Source organism: Arachis hypogaea, chromosome 14 (genome assembly GCF_003086295.3).
Source record: "Arachis hypogaea cultivar Tifrunner chromosome 14, arahy.Tifrunner.gnm2.J5K5, whole genome shotgun sequence".
Lineage (NCBI taxonomy): Eukaryota > Viridiplantae > Streptophyta > Magnoliopsida > Fabales > Fabaceae > Arachis > Arachis hypogaea.
In genome coordinates, this window is record NC_092049.1 from 57,134,890 (window position 1) to 57,156,811 (window position 21,922).

The 21,922-nt window shown below is 40.6% G+C and overlaps 1 non-coding gene across 1 annotated transcript; it reads right to left on the reverse strand.

The window, feature by feature from the left end:
• Positions 1–17,146: 17,146 nt before the first annotated feature.
• On the reverse strand, positions 17,147–17,253 carry LOC112745976 (small nucleolar RNA R71). Its single transcript, XR_003173879.1, has one exon. It is a non-coding gene; the product is annotated as a small nucleolar RNA R71 (small nucleolar RNA).
• Positions 17,254–21,922: the final 4,669 nt, after the last annotated feature.

A 21,922-nucleotide genomic window follows, 5' to 3' on the forward strand; every position in this document is an offset into this window, starting at 1 on the left:
ACACTAAGTTTGGTGTCCACATAGCTTCATGAAAATTTGAAATTCATGCATCAATAATCATACATTTGTTATTTTCCAAAACCTTATAAATAGAAAAATTTCTTTTCCGGTAATGGAGGATTTGATTGTGATATACCCTTTGACAAGAAACAAGTTTGGTGTTCACCAAACCTTGATGCACCGATTTAGGGATACAATTGATCCTTCATGAGAGAAAAAAAAAAGAAAAGAGAAAAAGAAAGTATGATGAAAACAATTCTTATGAACATTTAATATTTGAATCTCACTAATTGGAGGAAGATACTTATTTTCTTTATATATGACCAAACACTAAGTTTGGTGTCCTCCAAAGAGAGTGTCACGGTTCAAATAAGATAAGAATTGATGGTTCACATAGTATTACTAAAAAGAACACTCTTGCTATGGTTGGATAAGACTAATGTATGTTGTCTTGTTGTGATGACTAGGAGGTCAAAGAATCTTCAATGAAAAAGACAAGACAAAGGAAAGTATAGCATAAGGACAAAATCCCATCACATGCTTCAAGAAAGAAATCTGCCACTCCTTGAGAATGATCACGGCAAAGGCAAGGGAAGGAGCAAACTTTGTCTTCATTCATCCATACATGCATGCCTTTGATCTCCATAAGTCTAATTGCATCCCAACCCTTCATTGCTCATTTATAAGCATACCACCTTCAAGCCATGCACATGACCGAATCACTCCAACCTTAGAAACTTCACTCCCTTCATCACTCCTCAACATAACAAGCTTTGTGCAATATTTCTCTTACTTTAAACTCCAACCACTTAAACTTCTCTCCATAATTTCTTGTCATAGCAAGTCCGGTCCTAATTTCTTTTTCCTCCAAACACACATCAAACTCTCCAACATTCTTCACATTCCCTCTCAACCAACCAAGTGATCATGGCATCCTCCTCAAGAACCAAACGACGAAAAGGAAAAGATCCAATAGTGGAGGAAGAAACACATGAGTATAACCAACGGAGGTTCAAGTCTTGGTTTCATCAAATGCAAATTCAATGGATGAACGAGAAAAGAATCTATCCTGAAATTCCATTCATGTTGCCGGATGATGGATGTCAAGAAATGAAGAACAAAATCCGGAAGAGGAGATGGGAGGAACTTACATCACCAGCCACCCGAATCAATGCGAATATCATAAGAGAGTTCTATGCAAATGTCCCAAGACTTGACATGCGTGAGCCCCCAACGTACAAGAGCTATGTACGGGGGGTGGAAGTAGACTTTAGCCCAGAGGCAATCAAGAAAGTTTTGAAACTAAAGTCAGTCCGCTTTGATGAACCGGGATACCAACAAAGATTGAATGAGGATCAAGATTATGAGGAGATTGCGAGAGACATTTGTTTTGAGAACTCAGAATGGGAAGGAGATAACAAGAACAGATACAAGTTCCTGAAGAGATGTAACCTCACTCCGGAAGCAAAAGGATGGTATGAGTTGATGAAAATATCAATTATGGGCACTGTGAACACCTCAGAAGTTAACAGAGAGAGAGCCGTGATGCTGCATTGCATCATTGTGGGAGGAGAGATAAGAGTTCATGAAATCCTTGCAAAAGACATTCAAAAGCTGGCTGAAAAGAATTCGGCCGGATCTTGGTTGTACTATCCGAGTACCATTTGGAGGTTGTGTGCAAAGGCTAAGGTTCCATTGGAAGAGGAGAACCCAATGTGGTTAAGCCAAGGCATGCCCATAACCATTGAACGAATGATGATGCCCCTTGAAGCACATCAAGGCCGAAGACCACATGGAGGAAGGGAAAGAGAAGAACCAATGGAAGAAGATGAGCCACACATAGAAGAAGAGCCACAAGAGGAGGAGGAACAGCCACACTTTTTCCCACATGGTAATATGGATATGACTCAAATGCAAGAAGCAATAGGAAGATTGTCTTAACAGTACACGAGAATCCAAGAAAGACAAGAGGAATACCATTCTCTGTACATGAAGAACCAACAAGCACAAGAAGAAAGAGAGCTAAGAATAATGAGCAAACAAAGTGAATTCGAGTCAAGATTCCTTGTGATGCAAGAAGAACATGCCTTTCAATCTCATGAATCTTTTGGGAAGTTGGAACAAATGCAAGCTGAAAGTTTGAAGGCTTTCAAGGAGTTCACAACACTCCAAGATGCAAGGTATGAAGTACAAGCCGATTACAACGTCAATAGCCAAATCAAACTGAACTATATTGGAGAACATTTGCACAACATGGATCCGGCGTTCCCAACTTTTGATGAATTCTTCAAAATGAGAAGTGAGGTAGAAGTAAGCAAGGCTATGAGACTTGAAGATAGAGTGGAGGAGGCTATGAATAAGGCTGGCTTTTGGCAAGATCAACAGGCACCAAGCAAGGATGGTGGGAACACTAGCAGCCAAGTATATGAAAGGAGAAAGAAAAGGCATGACAAATGAAAGGTGGACTTGCTCCTTGTTCAAAGAAAAAAGCATGCATTCTATCTGTTCTAAGTTGTCTTTGCATTTCTAAGTAGTCCTTTTTAATTAAAAGTCTTTGCATTATGTTTGTTTCTTTCAAAATAAGTAGGCTAGTTTTTGTGTTTGCTTGTGTGTTCATTTTCACTTGACAAGAAGCATGTGTTGTCCCCTGCACCTTTAAATTCAATAAAAGAACAGTTTGAATGTGAAGCAAGATAGTCTCTGTTAGATAGAAGTAGAATAAAAGTAAGTGGTGGTATGTGTGTGATTGTATAATAGCTCACTTTTAGTGATTAAAGAGCCAGGATATCTCCTTCTAAGTAAAGAGTGGCTTACTGTCTATGAATCTCAATTGAATTAAATTCCTTGGTTAGAAAGAAAAACAAAAAAAAAAAGGAGGAAAGAAAAAAAAAAGGGATAGCCAAAAAAGTGGCAGAACAAAAGAAAAACAAAAAGAAACAAAGCTGGACACCAATAGCTTGAACCTTAGAATATATGCCTGTGGTGTCTTTGTATTAGGATCTGCTTGGATTATTAAGCTCTTTGGAGTGCATCAACACTTGGTGACTTGGGTTAACTAACCCGGGATCATCAGCTGAAAGTCCACTATCAAGAGCAACTTAACTATAAGGCATTTAGTAACCCAAAGAGGTGCTGGGCATCAATGTTCTAAGAAGGAATGTGAGCCAAGTGTCTATGGTGAATAATGTGTCAAGTATAAAGAAAAGAAAATGAACTTGCTACACATGACACTCAAATAAAGCTTAGGAACAAAGTAATAGCCAAGGATAAAAGAATAATGAGAGGTCATAGCAATATGTCACTTGAAGCTTGAAGGAGACTTTCTAGGCCTAGGAGTCAATAAGAAGTGAGTATTTGCATATCCACACAAAACCCCATGAACTATCAATAATACTCTGCTAGCATGAACATCCTCTTCCATTTCATTCTTTCTTTTCAATAAATCTTTTCTTGCTTGGGGACAAGCAAGCTTTAAGTTTGGTGTTGTGATGACAAGTCATCCTAGCCTATTTTAACTAGTCTTTTTCTTTTGTTTTCATTAGAATTATGCACTTTCTTGAGCTACAAGCAAGCTAATTGAGTAGATTTTCATGTTTCCCTTGATTGAACTAACCATATATGAATTCATGCCATTTCATGAGGTTTTATGCTATATTTGTTGCATATTATGAAAGAATGAATATCTCATGATTTTGAGCATAGCTTTGATGAGTTTGGTTGATTAATGCTAGGTGAAGAAAGCTTGGAGAAAGGTTGAAGCAAGAAGGAATGGCTAGGAGTGAAGAGAGGACAATGGAATAAGTGAAATTGAACCAGGAAGCAAGAAGCTGGACCTAAAATCAGCATCAAACTTTTGCACAAACTTTTGGTTGAAAAGTTAGTCCCAACGTTAGCCCCCTAACTTGGAGGCTAATGTTGGAACTTGAAAATTCTCCCCTGGGCTTCAAAAGTTTGCGCCAACGTTAGCCCCCTAACTTTGAGGCTAACGTTGGCACATGAATTTCTCCCCTGGGCACCAAAAGTTTGCGCCAATGTTAGACCCCTAACTTGGAGGCTAACGTTGGCACATGAATTTCTCCCCTGGGCACCAACGTTTGCGCCAACGTTAGACCCCTAACTTGGAGGCTAACGTTGGCACATGAAAATTCAAGGAAGAGGAGCAAAAGTTTGCGCCAACGTTAGCCCCCTAACTTTGAGGCTAACGTTGGCACATGAATTCCTCCCTGGCCATCCAACGTTTGCGCCAACGTTAGACCCCTAACTTGGAGGCTAACGTTGGCACATGAAAATACAAGGGAGAGGGGCAAAAGTTTGCGCCAATGTTAGCCCCATAACTTGGTGGCTAACGTTGGCGCCACTAGCACACAAGGCAAGGCCAACGTTAGGGTCAAAGTTAGACCCCTAACGTTGGCACCAACGTTCATACCAGTAAATTGTGCTAGCTGATATGAAAAGTTGGAGCCAAAGTTAGACCCCTAACTTTAGCTCCAACTTTTGGTCCAACTTTTGCTAACCTCAAAACCGGTTCAATTGGTTCACTTTGGTTCTTCTCTAAACTTCAAGAGCAATCAACCAAGGCCTCTTTCAACCTAATTCCACCAAGAGCAAAAGCCCAACTCAAGGCTTGAAGATCATTTGAAGAAAGTGTATAAATAGGATAGAATTCAAGTTCTTCGAGAGCTTTCCTTTTGGAATTTTCATAATAGTTTTCGGAGAGCTTTTGTTATTGAGTGAACTTTAATTTCTTTGGTTTCATTGCTTTCAATTTCATTTACACTTGTCTTGGATCTTGGATTGGAGAATTGAAGAAATTCTGTTTCAATCTCAATCTTGGATCTCTCTGTTTCTTTACTGTTAATTGAATTTCAATTCCGGTTAATTGCTCTTCATCTATTTTCTTTGCAATTTACATTTTCTTTGCAAGTGTTCTTGTTGGATCTAGGAAGGTATTGAGATCTAGACTTGGTTTTCTAGTCTCTGGGCCCTGAGATCTCAATTTTATATTCTCTGTTTCTTGCTTTTAATGTTCATTTACTTTACTGCTTCAAGATCCGTTTCAATCCCAATTCCCTTTCCCTCTTCTGTTTAATGCAATTCAACTTTTCCTTGTTTAAATTCTGCAAATCCATTCCCCAATTCCCTTTACAATTCCAGTTGTTTACATTTCTTGCACTTTAAGATTCCGCAATTTATATTTCTTGCATTCTAAGTTTCTGTTATTTAATTTCTTGTTCTTTAAGATTCAGCAATTTATTTCATGTTCTCTTTAATTCCATGCACTTTAATTTCTGCAAAATCACAAAACACTCAACCAAACCTTGATTCGCTTGACTAAATTAACCACTAAGCTAAAATTGCTCAATCCTTCAATCCCTGTGGGATCGACCTCACTCCCGTGAGTTTTTATTACTTGATGCGACCCGGTACACTTGCCGGTTGGATTTGTGTGTTTTGGGAGAAATTTATTTTTCACCAAAATATCTCATCACTCACCACATGAGGCTTGTTGATCTCGCTCTTTGATTTCTTCACATTGTTCTTCCTCTAGGACTCCTTGAACGAGATCTTCAATTGTGTCCACCATCATGCATTCTCCAATGGATTCCTTGGGGTAGCTCATTGCCTTGAAGACATTGAAGAACATCTTCTCTTCATGTAATCTTAAGACTAGCTCTCCTTTTTGAACATCAATTATGGCTCCAGCAGTAGCTAGGAATGACCTTCCTAGGATGATTGATGTGTTGGCTTCTTCTTCCATATCAAGCATAACAAAATTAGCTGGGAAGATAAACTCTCCCACTTTTACCAACAAATCCTCCACCACACCATGGGAAAATTTGAAAGTTTTGTCAGCTAATTGAAGAGCCATTCTTCTAGGTTTTGCTTCTTCAATACTCATTCTTTTCATCATGGCCAAGGACATGAGGTTGATGCTGGATCCTAGATCACATAGTGCCTTTTAACTGCTTATATCCCCAATGATACAGGGGATTCGGAAGCACCCAGGGTCTTTCAATTTCTGGGGGAGCTTCTTTTGTATTATGGCACTACATTCCTTAGTGAGCACTACAGTCTCTTTTTCTCCCCAATTCCTCTTCCTTGTCATAAGCTCTTTTAAGAACTTGGCATAGAGTGACATTTTCTCTAATGCTTCAGCAAAGGGGATGTTGATTTAAAGCTTCTTGAAGATCTCCAAAAACCTAGAGAATTGGCTGTCCTTTCCATCTTTTCTCAGCCTTTATGGATATGGTGCTTTTGGCACATAAGGCTTTAGAAATTGATTTGGTGGGGTAGGTACATGAGTCTCTTCTTCCTCCTTGATTTCAGATTCAGTTGCAGCTTCCTTTTTTTGTTTGTCTTGACTTGGGACTGCTACTTCCACAACCTTTCTGCTTTTTAGGGTGATAGCTTTGCACTCTCCTCTTGGGTTGACCATGGTGTCGCTGGGGAAAGTGTGTGTGGGCATTGGCATCTGTTTAGACAAGGTCCCTAGTTGTGCTTCTAATTTTAAAATGGCTGCCCCATGGTTCCTTATGTTGGACCTGACCTCATCTTGAAGTGCATCTATCTTTTTGTCATCTTCCACTTGTCTATCTGCAACAATGGTAATGGTCCCATTTAGTTGTGCTATGGCATCTTCCAATCTTGCAAAGTTACTGTTGATATCATAGGGTTGCATGGTTGGGGGTGATGCATCTTGGGGTTGGCTTTTGTATGGTTGTTGGTCGGAATGGTAGGGTGCATTTTGTGAGTTGTGATAGGGTCTATTGTTACTTGGTTGATGGTTAGAATTGTGGTTGTTATGTTGGCTGGACTGGTATGGTTTATGGTCTTGATTGTGGTTTTGCTGGTTTTCCCACCTAAAATTTGGGTGGTTCCTCCAACCTGGGTTGTATGTCTTGGCATTGGGGTCATATGGTGGTCTTGAAGAATTGTTCAGATAGTTGGCTTGTTCCCATTCTTCTTCAACTTCTGGGCATTCTTCCTCTTGCGGAGATGATTGAGCTTGGACAGCTGAGACTTGATTCTTCTCCATTTGCTTGGTCAGGGCTGCCAGTTAAGCTGTGAACATCTTATTTGAGCTAATAGAGCATCCATGGAATTGAGCTCTATTACTCCCTTCTTATGAGTCCTTTCAGAAGCATAGAAATACTCATTGCTGGCAACAGTTTCTATTAAACATATGAGTCCTTTCAGAGACTTGATTCTTTGACTGTTTTCTTCTTGTTGAGTGAGCCTCCTGAGGAGTGGTTTAGAGCCTTTTTAGAGTCATATGACAGCCCCTCATAGAAGATGTATAGTTGCACCCACTCATTAAACATATCTGGGGGGGTACTTCCTTGTCAAGTCTTTGTATCTCTCCCAGACCTCATAGAGAGTTTCCCCATCTTGTTGTCTAAAAGTCTGGACCTCAGCTCTTGGTCTATTGGAGGGTAGAACCTTGCTAAGAACTTGTTAACAACATCTTCCCAGGTGGTGAGACTTTCTTTAGGAAATAACTCCAACCACTTTGATGCCTTGTCCCTAAGAGAGAAGGAGAACAAGAGCAGTTTGTAAGTGTCCGGATGAACACCATTGGATTTTATCGTGTCACAAATCCTCAGAAATGTAGTCAGATATTGATTAGGGTCCTCTTGAGCACTTCCTCCAAATGAACAGTTATTCTGAACAAGAGTTATGAGTTGTGGCTTGAGCTCAAAATTGTTGGCATTTATGTTGGGCCTCAGGATGCTACTCCCATAATTCCCACGGTTGGGGTTTATATAGGAACCTAGCACCCTCCTTTCCTGAGGAGCATGGTTGCCAACAGCTTCTTCATGGTGGTTGTGTGCTTCTCCTTCCATGGTTTGAGTTGGATCTTCTTCTTCTTCTTCACCAACCACTCTTTTTCCTCTGGCCACTGCTTTTCTTCTCAGTCTTAAGAATGTTCTTCCTGGTTCAGAGTCGTACGAGATGTCAACTCCTCGTCTCCCTGTCATACACAAAATAGAATCACAAAAAGGAAAATGTTAACACCCTTGGGAAAGAAGGGTGGGTAAGCCAAACTAATTGATGCAAAATATCAAACAGTTAGTGTGCTCTTGTTAGTGTTAGTATGCAGGCAGTAAAAAAATGATTAAAAAGAAATAAAACAAAAGAACTAAAAAAGATAAAAGAAATGCTTAATCTAATTGTTCATCCACTTAATCACTGTTAATTCAAATCAATCCCCAGTAACGGCGCCATAAAACTTGATGACTGGAATTCACTACCCCACATATATAATGAATCCATTCTTTGGCAAGCGCACCAAATATCGTCAAGTAATAACCCACGAGGAGTGGGATCATATCCATAGAGATTGATTGATTGAGCAGTGTTAGCTAATGAGTTAATTAGTTAAGCTAATCAAATAGATAGTATTGAGTAGTATAAATTAAATTGCAGAATTATAAAGAACATGAAAGTAAAGGAAAGCAATAAAGTTTAGGAATGTAAATGGCAAGAATGTAAAGAATAGAAACATAAATGGCTGAATTGTAATTGGGAATGGGGATTAACAGAATGTAAAAGAAAGCTATAAAGAATGTGGAAGATAAGAATAGTGGAATTCATTGGGATTAGGAGATGTTGATCTCTTTGGATTAAATTCAGTTCATCTCATCTTCAATCATGCAACTCAATGACCTCTTGGCAATCATGATTGATTAAGTCCCAATCCCTTGGTAACTCAATCTCTCAAATCTTGATAATCAGCCAATTCCTTAGTCTAATTGGTCATGAAGAGAGATATGCTTGGTCCCTGATTATACCACACATCATCATAGATCCAAATAATGGGTGGATTATATGTCACCATATCAAATCCTAAAACCCAGATTTTACTCAAGTTTGAGAAGGGATTTCAAGCATGGTTTCATGTTTCCTTTTCCAAGGTTCCCATGAAACCCATTTTGCATTCAACCTCTTTCCCAAGATGATTGAACACTAGCATGAAGAACGAAATTCCTTCTAGAAAATCAAAGAGAAGATAAAGAGAAGAAGAAATTCACTATCATTAATCCATTAAGTACAACAGAGCTCCCTCTACCAATGAAAGGGAGTTTAGCTACTCATAGCTCAGAGAAAAGTACAAGAGATGGAAGAGATAATATGTAAAGTAAAACTAGATCTAAACTTAGCAATGCCAATCTAATACAACCCAACTCAACCCCCTTTTTCAGTACTTCCAGGGGGTATTTATACTACAACTATCACTAGAATTAAGAAAATAAAAAAGATAAAAGAAAATTACAATTGGAGGGAAAATGAAAACTCAATAAACGTGACCTTCACGCTTGGCGTGTGGCTGGTGTTTAAGTGGCGTGCCACGCCTAGCCACTAAATTTGGCTTGGTGCGCCACGCCCAGCTCTTCAAGTGGCACGCCCAGGGTCTTTTTAAAGATTGACTAGCCTGGCGTGCCACGCCCTCGAGCCAAAGTGGCATGCCCAGGGTCTTCTTGGAACCTTGGTTGGCCTGGCGTGCCATGCCTTCGACCTCAAATGGCACGCCCAGGCTCTTCTTAAAGCATTGGTTAGCCTGGCATGCCTCGCCTTGGACCCCAAGTGGCACGCCCAGGCTCTTCCTTGGAGCTTTGAACTAGTGTGGCACACCCAGGGTCTGGCGTGCCACGCTCATTGTGGATGCTTCATCTTCTTCTCTGGAAAACATAACTGGCATGCCATGCCCATGGTGCATGCTTCTTCACGTCTCTGAAAAACATAACTGGCGTGCCACGCCCAGTATTCTTCCTTGCTCCAGTAGCTGGCATGCCACACCCAGCATTCAAGTGGCACGCCCAGGTAAATAGTGAGAGTTGGTGTGCCACGCCTTCGATCTAAAGTGGCATGCCCAGCTTTGGTGCTTGGTCTTCTTTAGTGTTGGCGTGCCACGCCTGGGACCCAAGTGGCATGCCCAAGTGCTTGGGTCTTCAATTTCCTCTCTGGAAACTTGAACTAGCATGCCACACCTTGATGTTCAAGTGGGAGGCCCATCTTAAGTTGACTCCTCCAAGCTTGGCATGCCACGCCGGGGTTATCAAGTGGCACGCCCAAGTGATAGGCTAGAGTTGGCATGCCACGCCTTCGATACCAAGTGGCACGCCCAAATAATGGTCCTTCTCTGGATTGATGAACTGGCGTACCACGCCCAGCTCTTCAAGTGGCACGCCCATGGTGTGTGATGGACTTGGCGTGCCACGCCCAGCTTGGCGTGCCACGCCCCTTTTGTGGCCTTCACCATTGCTCTCTGGAATTCATTACTGGCTTGCCACGCCCTGGTGCTGGCGTGCCACGCCCACTCATTTTCATGGCGTTTGTTCTAAGTGGCACGCCCATTACACACGCTGAGCTTTACTTGCTGTTTTCCTTCCCTTTTTGTTTCTCTTTTCTCCTAAAATTCAATACAAACCCATTTCAAAGCAATGTACCATAATATATATCATTTAGTTCATGAAATTGCATTGAAACAATGAATATGTGTTCTTTTTATGGTCCTTTTAGATAGGTAAAAAGGGCAAATAATGCAAGTCATCAACAACCATGCTGGAGAAGGTGCTAGTAATCATGCACCACAAAAGAGAAGAGTGCTAGGCTCCTACATCAATCCCAACCCTGGAAATTGTGGGAGCAGCATTCTAAAGCCAATCATCCATGCCAATAATTTTGAACTAAAGCCACAACTCATCACACTGGTTCAAAACAATTGTTCTTTTGGAGGAAGTGCCCAAGAAGAGCTCAACCAACATCTAACCACTTTTTCTGAGAATATGTGATACAGTAAAATCTAATGGTGTCCAACCAGATACCTACAAGCTGCTGTTGTTTCCCTTTTCCCTCAGGGACAAGGCAGCAAAATAGCTAGAGTCATTCCCTGAGGAGAGCCTCACAACTTGGGAAGATGTGGTAAACAAGTTCTTGGCAAGGTTCTACCCTCCACAAAGAGTCAATAAATTGAGGGCCGAGGTCTAAACATTCAGTCAACAAGATGGTGAGACTCTCTATGAAGCATGGGAGAGATATAAGGAGCTGACAAGGAAGTGTCCTCTGGACATATTTAATGAATGGGTACAGCTGAACATCTTCTATGAGGGTTTGTCACATGAGTTAAAGAAGGCTCTAGATCATTCTTCTGGAGGCTCTCTCAACAAGAAGAAGACTGTAGAGGAAGCCATTGATGTCATTGAAACAGTGGTCAATAAAGAATACTTCTATGCCTCTGACAGAAGCAACAATAGAGGAGTGACGGAGCTGAACCACATGGATGCAATTCTAGCCCATAATAAGATGATCACTAAGCAATTGGCATATCTCACCAAGAAGATAGAGAAAAACCAAGTTACAACAGTCCACATTTAATCATCATCCCAAGAATAGTCGAATGGAGAGGAAGGAGGTGACTGGGAGCAAGCCAATTACATTGAAAATTCATCACCCATAATCCAAAACCTACAACCCTGGTTGGAAGAACCACCCAAACTTTGGGTGGGGAAACTAACAAAACCAGAGCCAAGATCAAAGACCTCACAACTCCAACCACTTCAACAACTCCACTTACCAACACTCCAACTAAAGACCATATCAAGCCCCACAAAACACTTATCCCCAACATCCACATTAAGTCCAAAATAACCATTATCAACCTTCCAATTCAAACTTGCCACCACCTTCTGAGGATAGGCTGTCCAAGATTGAAGCCTTGCTGGAAAATCTTTGCAAGGTGGTTGATAAACCCCTATTTTATGATATATCTTGTGCTCAATTAAGTGTTTTTATCAATTCTTCACCCACTTATTCATAAGAATTGCATGGTTTTACAATTCCTTCCTTATTCTATGATATGTGTGAAAATATGTTTCCTATGCTTGAAAAATATTTATTTCAATTATCTTTTATTACCATTCGATGCCGTGATCTGTGTGTTAAGTAATGTCAAGCTTCATAGGACAGGAATGGCTTAGAAGACCGAAAGGAAACATAGAAAAATGGAAGGAATGCACAAAATGGAGTTTTGAAGAAATTGGCAGCGACGCGAACGCATGGACGACGCGGACGGGTGCCTAGCACAAGGCACAAACGACGCGTATGCGTGACTGATGCATACATGTGACAAGGAAAAAACTCCAAATGACGCGATCGCGTGACCCACGCGCACGCGTGATGGACGTCACGTGCAGAAACATACAGAAGTCACCCCCAGCGATTTCTGGGCCCTTTTTCGGCCCAGATCCAAGCCCAGAAACACATAATATAAGCCAGAGAATGGGGGAATCAACAACAACAATTCATACAACATTCAAAATAGAGAATTATTAGGTTTTAGATGTATTTTTAGAGAGAGAAAGGCTCTCTCCTCTCTCTTTTAGTTACTCTAATGCTTTTACTTGTTAATTATTTATGATGCCAAATTGGCTTGTGAATCTTTCCATGTTAGATTTGAATTTTCTATTTAATATAATTTGAGGTATTTCAGATTTACGATTGTTTTATTCTATTTATGATGCTTTCAATTTAATCTAGATTTTTCTCCTTTTGGCTTTGGTTAAGTAATTGGTAACACTTGAGTTATCAAACTCAGCAGTTGATTGAAAATTGGAATTCATTAATTGATTTGGATCGCTCTAAAGCTAGTCTTTCCACAGGAGTTGACTAGGACTTGAGGATCAAATTAATTGGTCCACTTGACTTTCCTTTATTTATTAAGGGTTAACTAAGTGGGAGCGATAAACAATTCTCATCACACCTGATAAGGATAACTAGGATGGGATTTTCAGTCCTCATACCTTGCCAAGAGTCTTTATAATTATTAATTTATTTTTTCTTGCCATTTAAATTACTTGTCCTCTATTTCAAAATACCCAAAAACATACATTTTTATATAACCAATAATAAATCATACTTCCCTGCAATTCCTTGAGATACGACCTAAGGTTTGAATACTTTGGTTATCAATTTTATTGGGTTTGCTTAAGTGACAACCAAAATTTTTGTATGAAAGGATTATTGCTTGGTTTAGAAGCTATACTTGCAACGAGAATTTATTATGAATTCTAAACCATAAATACTTCAGTTCATCAAAATGGCGCCGTTGCCGGGGAATTGCAAACGTGTGCCTTATTATTGGTTATTGTAAATATTTTCTTTTGCTGTTTATTTGTTTTTGTTTCTATTTTTTGTTTTTAATTTTTATTAGCTACTATGAGCTCTCACCCCCGTCACTTTGAGTTTGGTTCTAATATTGTTGCAAGGAATGGGAGCTATAATAGGAACATGCATCAGAGTCAAAACAATCAAAGATGGAAGGAGCCTCGAGGATCTGATCAACCCTTTCGGCAACAACACCTTCCAAGATACCATGGACAACGACCATTCTACGATGCACACCCAGACAATAGTTACGGTGGACCTTCTCGTGACAACCAACCCCCACCAGTTTACTATGGTTAAGAGCCATTCCGAGGTGCGTACCAAGTTGATAGATATGGTGGACCCCCTTGTGGTTACCAACAAGCCCCATCATACGCCTATAAACCACTTCCTCAACATAGCTTTGAACCACCATACTAACAAGCCACCCACAACCATTCACCTCCATATGCCCCTAACTCTTATCCACCCGAATTCCAATCCAACTACTCCCAAGAACCACCACTTCCATATGCACCATATCCATGTCCATCAAACCAAGAAGCACAGGATCGTCTCAAGGACACAGTGAACAAATTTCATGCAACCCTTCATCAATTGAAGCAATCGATAAACCGATTAGTCCCTAGAACGAAGGAGACATTAGAAGCTCCGGTGGACAACACAGAACATGACTTTGTACTGTAACAAGTAGAGGAAGCTGCAATTATCGAAGAAGATGAATTGGTTGAAGACTTAGGAGACACTGAACCTCCATGGGAATTAAGAATTGTGGACAATTCTATCAAGAAATTTGAAATCGATGCTAAGGAGGATAGTGCACAACCCCCAAAGCATGTATCTTATGAAGAACTGGACGGAAGAAGTCAAGAAGCAAGTTTTCTTGGTAATGATGAGCATAAATCAAGTTCCTCTAGTGATGACCTCGCAGTCACAATTGAATTATTTGAGCTAGAAGATTCTTCCCCAAGTGAATATGAAGATGATGTGGAGGTAGAATTTTCTCAGCCTCCAACTTATGACTTGAGTGATGAGGAAGAAATTGAAGACTTTGATCAAGACGAGGTTATAATTGAAGAGATTTGTCAAGAATTGGAAGAATTCACAGAGGAGTACAAGGAAGTGGAGCTTGAAGAACCACTGGAAACACCTCTCCCACGGCCATTACCACCAAATACAAATTTCAAGTGGGTAAAATCCTTAACCTTCATCTTTACTTTTCAACTTGAAAATGGCTTGCTTGAAACAGATGGCCAACTTAGAGCTCTTTGCGGCTTTAAGAGTAAGAGGGAGATGGTCAGTAATAGAAGTTGGTATCTGATGCCAGGGCATCTTGGCCAGTTTCACTGACCTTTTCTTTACTGTTTTTAGGTTAGTTTCATGCATTTCCTTAGGAAATAAGCTAGTTTTGGGTAGTTATTCACCTACACCTTGATTCAAGCATACGTTATGCATTTTACATTATTTCATGAGGATTTTGCATAAGTTTAGTGACAAATTGTATGTTGCATTGCCCATGACTTGGACTAGAACTTTGATGCGCTCTATTGCTTGATTTTAGGACCAAAGGAAACAAGGAATGGGAGGTAACTTGCAAAGTTAATGAGAAAAGTGATTGCCAATAACGCTCTCAAAGCCATCATTGACCACGTTAAGAGTCACGATAACTAAGTTAACGTGAACTCTAACGTGGAGAAGGGAAGTTGAGCCAACGTTAGTGACACTTAACATTGTCACTAACGTTGGCAAATGCTCATAAGTGGCCACGTTAGAGTCCACGTTAACTTAGTTAACGTGGCCTCTAACGTTAAAAAGGGGGAAGAAACGCCAACGTTAGTGACATTCAACATTGTCACTAACATTGGCCTAAGGAGGAATATACCACGTTAACTCCCACGTTAACTTGGTTAACGTGGGAGCTAACGTAAGAAGCAAGAGTGGTCGACAACGTTAGTGACACCCAACATTGTCACTAACGTTGGAAGCAACCACACAACCCCCCAAGGAGCCACGTTACTCTCTGCAAGTAAAGCCAAGCCCAAATGAAGAAGAGAACTGCTTCAAACTCAAGATCCAAAGGCCCAAGACATGAAGAGCCAACTAGAAGCTGAGAGAAGTAGTATATATAGGAGTAGCTTTGAATTGTTGAAGAAGTTCTAGAAGTTGAAAAAGAGAACTACTCTCTGTATTTTACTTTCTTTGCAATTTCTAGTTCTATAATGTATTCTCCATCTTTGTTTTCATTTTCTAGAGCTATGAACAACTAAACCCCTTTCATTGGGTTAGGGAGCTCTGTTGTAATTTGATGGATCAATACTAATTTTCATTATTCTTCTTCTATCTTTTCTCTTGATTTTACTTGAAAGCTTTCGATCTTCATCCAATTGAGTAGTTATCTTGGAAAAGAAGCTATTCAAACTTGGATCTCTTCTGAACCTTGAAAGAGGAATGAAGAGATCAAGCTAGAAATTCTTTCTCATGCTGAACCAAATTGGGTTTGGATGGGTATGTGACTATAACCCTCTCAATACTTGATTTGGGAAATGCATATGGTATAATCAGTGACCATACTTCATCTCTTCTCATGAGCAATTGACCAAGGAATTGGCTATTGATCAAGATTTGAGAGATTGAATTGCAAGAAATTGTAATTCAATCAATTAAGATTGCCAAGGAGATCAATGAGTGCATTGATTGAGGAAGAGATGAAAATGAACTTGATCCGGAGAATTGCAACATCTCCTAAGCCCAATGAACTCCCCATCTCTGATCTTACCCATTCTCTTTAATTTCTGCCATTTACTTTTATGAGCAAATCCCCCATTTCCATTTACAATTCTGTAATTTATTTTCAGTCATTTACTTCCAGTCCTTTAATTCTAGCATTTACTTTTCTGTTATTTACATTCCCGCCATTTTATTTTCTGCAACTCTCAACCCAAATTCTGGATTCGCTCAACTAGAACATTCTTCTAATTAAAGTTTCTTGATCAATCAATCCCTGTGGGATTCGACCTCACTCTATTGTGAGTTTTTACTTGACGACAAATTCGGTACACTTGCTGAAGGAAATTTGTTGAGAGACAGTTTCCACCTGCATCAAGTTTATGACGCCGTTGCCGGGGATTGATTGTGCATCAACAATGATCAAATTGGAAGATCACTAGATTGAGCATTTTTATTTTGTGAATTTGATTTTCTGTTTGAGTGATTTACTTTCTGTTTTAGTTAAACTTCTTCCCTTCCCCCTCTACTCTTTTGTTTTTCTTTGTTATTTTCAATTCTGTTTGCTAACCCACTAACTGTTTGATATATTGCATCACCCACAACTAACAGTAATTCTGACACAAATACTTTTTGCACCTATCTTTTCTTGCTTGCACTTGATGGTTGTATGACAGGGAGAAGAAGCGGGGCTTTAACTTCCTTCGATTCTGAACCTGAGAGGACCTTCCTTAGATTAAGGAGGGAGGCAAGAGGAAAGAAAGTGGTTGGTGCTGAGGAAGAAGAGGAATTCTTTGAACCAAACATGGAAGACAACATGGAAAACCATCATGAAGAAGAGGATCACAACCATGGGGGAGGAGGTAGAGCAAATCATGCTGGGGAGGATAGAAGAGTTTTGGGCTCTTACATCAATCCAAACCCACGAAATTGTGGAAGTAGCATCCAAAAGCCAACAATCCATGCCAACAACTTTGAACTTAAACCACAGCTCATCACCCTTGTTCAGAACAACTGTTCGTTTGGAGGAGGTGTTCAAGAAGACCCCAATCATCATTTGACCACCTTCCTGAGAATATGTGACACAGTAAAGTCTAATGGTGTTTATCCTGATACCTATAGACTGCTCTTGTTTCTATTCTCACTTAGGGACAAAGCAGCCAAGTGGCTGGAATCTTTTCCAAGGGAAAGCTTGACAACTTGGGAAGACGTGGTGAACAAATTCTTAGCAAGATTTTACCCTCGTCAACAAATCAATAGGCTGAGAGCTGAGGTCCAAACTTTCAAGCAACAAGATGGTGAGACTCTATATGAAGCATGGGAGGGGTTTAAAGACCTAACAAGGAGGTGCCCACCAGATATGTTCAACGAATGGGTGCAGCTGCACATTTTCTATGAAGGGCTCTCTTATGAGTCAAAGAAGGCCGTAGACCATTCATCCGGAGGATCCTTGAACAAGAAGAAGACTATTGAGGAAGCCATAGATGTTATTGAAACAGTAGCAGAGAACGACTACTTCTATGCTTCCGAAAGAGGGAACACAAGAGGAGTAATGGAGCTAAACAATGTAGATGCTCTGTTGGCCCAAAACAAGCTCATTACCCAGCAACTGGCTGACCTCACCAAGAAGATGGAGATGAACCAAGTAGCAGCAATCTCCACTTCGTCAACAACCCAAGAAGGAGTGAATGAAGAAGCAGAGGGTAGTCAGGAGCATGCCAACTACATTGGGAATTCACCAAGGAAAAACTATAATCCATACTCCAAGACCTACAACCCTGGATGGAGAAACCACCCAAACTTTGGGTGGGGAAGTGAGCAAGATCAGAACCAAGACCAGAGACGTTACAACTCCAACAACAATGCAGCTCACCAGCAATTCACACAGAGGACATCTCAACACCCCCACAACAACACTTCTCCACACGCTTATCAAAACCAAAACAGCACATCTGCTCCGAATCCCATCAATTGATGACAAGCTCTCTAAGATTGAAGCCTTACTTGAAGGAATATGCCAAGAGATTAAAGAAAATAAGGTGTTCAAAGAGGAGGTGCGAGCCAATATTAAGAACCAGGGAGAGACCATTAGGAATCTGGAATTCCAGGTGGGATATTTAGCTGAGAAGATTCCCAAACCTACTGATAGCTTCCCAAGTGACACGGAGAAAACCCCAAAGGAGAAACAAAGAAAGTAAGATGGGAAGATTGCAAAATGGTCACTACAAGTGATCAAGAGACTGAAGACAAGCAAGGCACACTTTTCGAACAACCTGAAGACAACTCAACAAAGGAGGAGGATAGAGATCACCAAGAACCAGAAATCTCACAACAAGAGCTGCTGAAGCTCTATGCACCCTCCCTCAATTGCTCAATGGTGCTGTGGGAAAGAGAATATACTCAAGGTTCCTAGACTTGTTTGCATCTCTGCATGTAAACATACCATTCATCAAGGCAATTCAACAAATGCCTACATTCATCAAGTATATGAAGGAACTTCTTCCCAGAAAAAGCTCACTCAAAGGAGGCCAGACTATAGTGATGAACAAGGAATGTAGTGCCCTTATTCAACCTGAGTTGCCTACAAAAAGAAGTGACCCAGGGAGTTTTCATATCCCTTGTGCCATAGGTGAAACTATGTTCGATAGAGCACTATGTGATTTGGGGGCCAGCATCAACTTACTGCCCTTATCCCTGGTGAAGAGGCTGCAGATCAATGAGATAATGCCCACAGATGTAATCATCAGACTGGCTGACAAAACTCAAAAGCAAGCAATAGAAGTGGTGGAAAATGTGTTGCTAAAGGTTGGGAAATACTTTCTCCCAACAGACTTTGTCATCCTGGACATGGAAGAGAGTCACACTCACCTAATCATATTGGGAAGACCATTCCTAGCTACGGCCAGAGCACTTATCGATGTAGAAAAAGGGGTGCTAATATTGAGAATCTATGATGAACGACTCAGCTTCAATGTTTCCAAACTCTCACAAGAAACAGATTAAGAGGACAAGGAACTAAGCACAAATGATCATGAGACACTGAAGGAGGAGACAAGCACTGAAGCACAGCCAGTTCATTCTGAGATCTCCTTAATTGATAAACAAGGAAAACAGCAATTGCCACAGCTCAAGAAAAAATTGGATGAACTTAAACCTCTAGAGGCAGGTAAAGACAGCATCACAACTCCTTTAGAAGAAGAAGTCACCAAGGGGAATGCATCCTCAAAAGAAACAAAGAAGAAGGTACCAAGGAGGTGGAGGAACAAGAAGATCCCTACGGAAGACTTCTCTTCAGGGGATAGAGTTGTCTCAACTTACTTCCCAGATATTCCCCCTAATCTCCCCACTGTACCATCTCAGTTACCTAAAGTCTTCACTATCAACAGAGTTCTTTCCCTGGAACATGTGGAGATCATTGATCCAACTAATGGATATAAGTCCACAGCAAGAGGGGAGGACTTTAAGCACTACCAACCACCCTGATGAGGGAAAAACGTTAAGCTAGTGACGCTAAAGAAGCGCTTCATGGGAGGCAACCCATGTTTTATATGTTTTTAAAATAGTGAATAAATCAATGTTTATGAATTTCAACCCAAACTTGACAAACACTTGGTGAAATCTTTATCATGCAGTATATAGTGAAGAACAAGTTTGGTGTTCAAAGCAGAACTCTTGGAGCTTTGAACAAAACTTTTCATCACATTGCTTCAAACTAAGTTTGGTGTCACCCCATGGTGCCACCAAAATGCATAAGGATACACAAGTAGTTAGTTAGTTGAAATTCATAAATAAACAAACTCTTTTTCTTCTCTTTATTATTCTAGCCGTAGAGTTTGATTTTTATGATATTAATTTCCTTATTTTAAATCTTTATAGGAAAAGAAAAGAAGCATAAAAAGGGATGGATTGGACAACTAAACAAAGAAGGATCGGACACCACAAAAGGAAGGGCTACACACTTGTTCTAAAAAGGGAATACATTGGAAAATGTTGCCATGCAACATTGGAAAAATGGAACCCCTAAAAGACCGAGCAATCTCATTCATAAAGTGATGATCCTTGTCTTTTATCCATGCATCACCCCAACCGTCCATCAAGTAACCACTCAATCAATCCACACCCTCCATTCTCTCACAACTTCTCTATATAAATGACCCTTGTTCCGTACCCACCTTCATTGTCATTACCCAATCTTCACCACTCTCCATTTCGGTACAAGACACTCCCTACCCCATTAAAAACTTTTTTCCCACCTCACTCTCTTCATTGCAATAAAACCTTAAACAACCAAAAATCTCCACAACTTTGCCACCTTCACATATTAACTATCATTCATGGCGTCTTCGGGCTCTAAAAGAAGGAAGGGAAAGGAACCCATGGAAGAACACCCATATGATGAAAAGAGATTTAGAAGCTTGCATTATGCATTGCAATACGGGTGGATGGTTGATAAGGAAATCATTTATGAGATGGGATTTCAAGTTAAAAAGACTGAGTGCCCCGAAATCACAGAGAAGATAGAAAGGAGAAGATGGGAGCTCCTCACTGACCCGGTCATTAAGGTGAATGCAAACCTCATAAGAGAATTTTATGCAAATGCGGTTCGATATGATAAGAAGGATGAGTCTTACACAAGCTTTGTGAGAGAAAAGATGGTGGACTTTGGTCCCATGAGTGTCATGAGGGCATTGAAGCTACGGTCTATACAGTTTGAAGAAGAAAGCTATCACTCAAGATTGGACAACCCCTATTATGACCAGATTCTGCAAGATATTTGTGTACCAGGAGCTGATTGGGAAAGGGGTGCGGGAAATAAACCAAAGTTCATCAAGAGAACAGATCTCACTCCTGAAGCCAAGGGGTGGTTTGGGCTAGTGAGAAGGTCTATTCTCCCAGCTGCAAACAACTCGGAGGTGAATGTCAAGAGAGCCACAACGGTGCACTGTACACTGAAGGGAGGAGAAATCAAGGTACATGAACTCATAGCTGAAGGTATTAGAAAGATGGCAGAGAAAAGCGACTCAAGAGGAACGTTAGGTTACCCCAGCACTATTTACCGAATATGCAAGAAAGTTGGGCTGGTTTTTGAAGATGAGAACCCCATATGGATAAGGGGAAGGCATCCCAATAACTGTACAAAGGATGAATGCTGCAGCATCCCCTTTGCCTCAGCGGAAGCAAAGGAAGAGGACAGCCCCTCAAGTAGTGGAAGGACAAGTCTTAGAGGGTCAAGCACAACAGACCTTTGACATGCACCAATTGCAGGAGGCCATTGATGGCTTGTCTAGGCAATATTTGGAAAGCCAAGGAGCACAAAAAGAGCTTCAACTACAGATGATGGGGCAGCAAGAGGAAACACTCTCAAGATAGATGACTCAGCAAGGTGAGTGGCAAAGGCAAATGATGGAACAGCAACTAAGTCAAGGACAACAATAGGGAGAAACATTCAACAGGATGGAACGAAGGCAAAACGAGCAACAAGAATCCATCCAGAGGCTAATCAACATCCAAGCACATCAAGGGGTACACATACATGAGATGCATCGAAGACAAATAGAACAAGCAGAACTATTGGACGAGCAAAGGGCATTCGCAGAAGGAGTTTACATGAGCGAAACAGGACATCACATAAACACTCAAGCCAGACTCGGCTACTTAGTGGGACAGCTGCCAATATTGCATCCAGGAATAGCCAGGTATGAAGAAATGAAGGATGAATTAGCACGAGAGGAAAGACAAAGGGTGGAAGAGAGTCATGAGTTAGTGAAGAAGGCACTTGAGGATTGGAAGCAAGCAAGATTGGCACGGATGCGAGGAAATGCAAGAGGAAACAAGGAGGACAAGCAAGGAAAAGAGCATGGACATCCACAATAGTAAAAGGTGGTGGAGTTCCTTCTTTATTCCACCTTTCTCTATGTTTTAAATAAGGAAGATCTTGTATGAAATAGAACTTGCTTCCTGATGACAAGTCATCCTAGCCTATTTTACCTAGTCTTTTTCTTTTGTTTTGTTTAGAATTATGCACTTTCTTGAG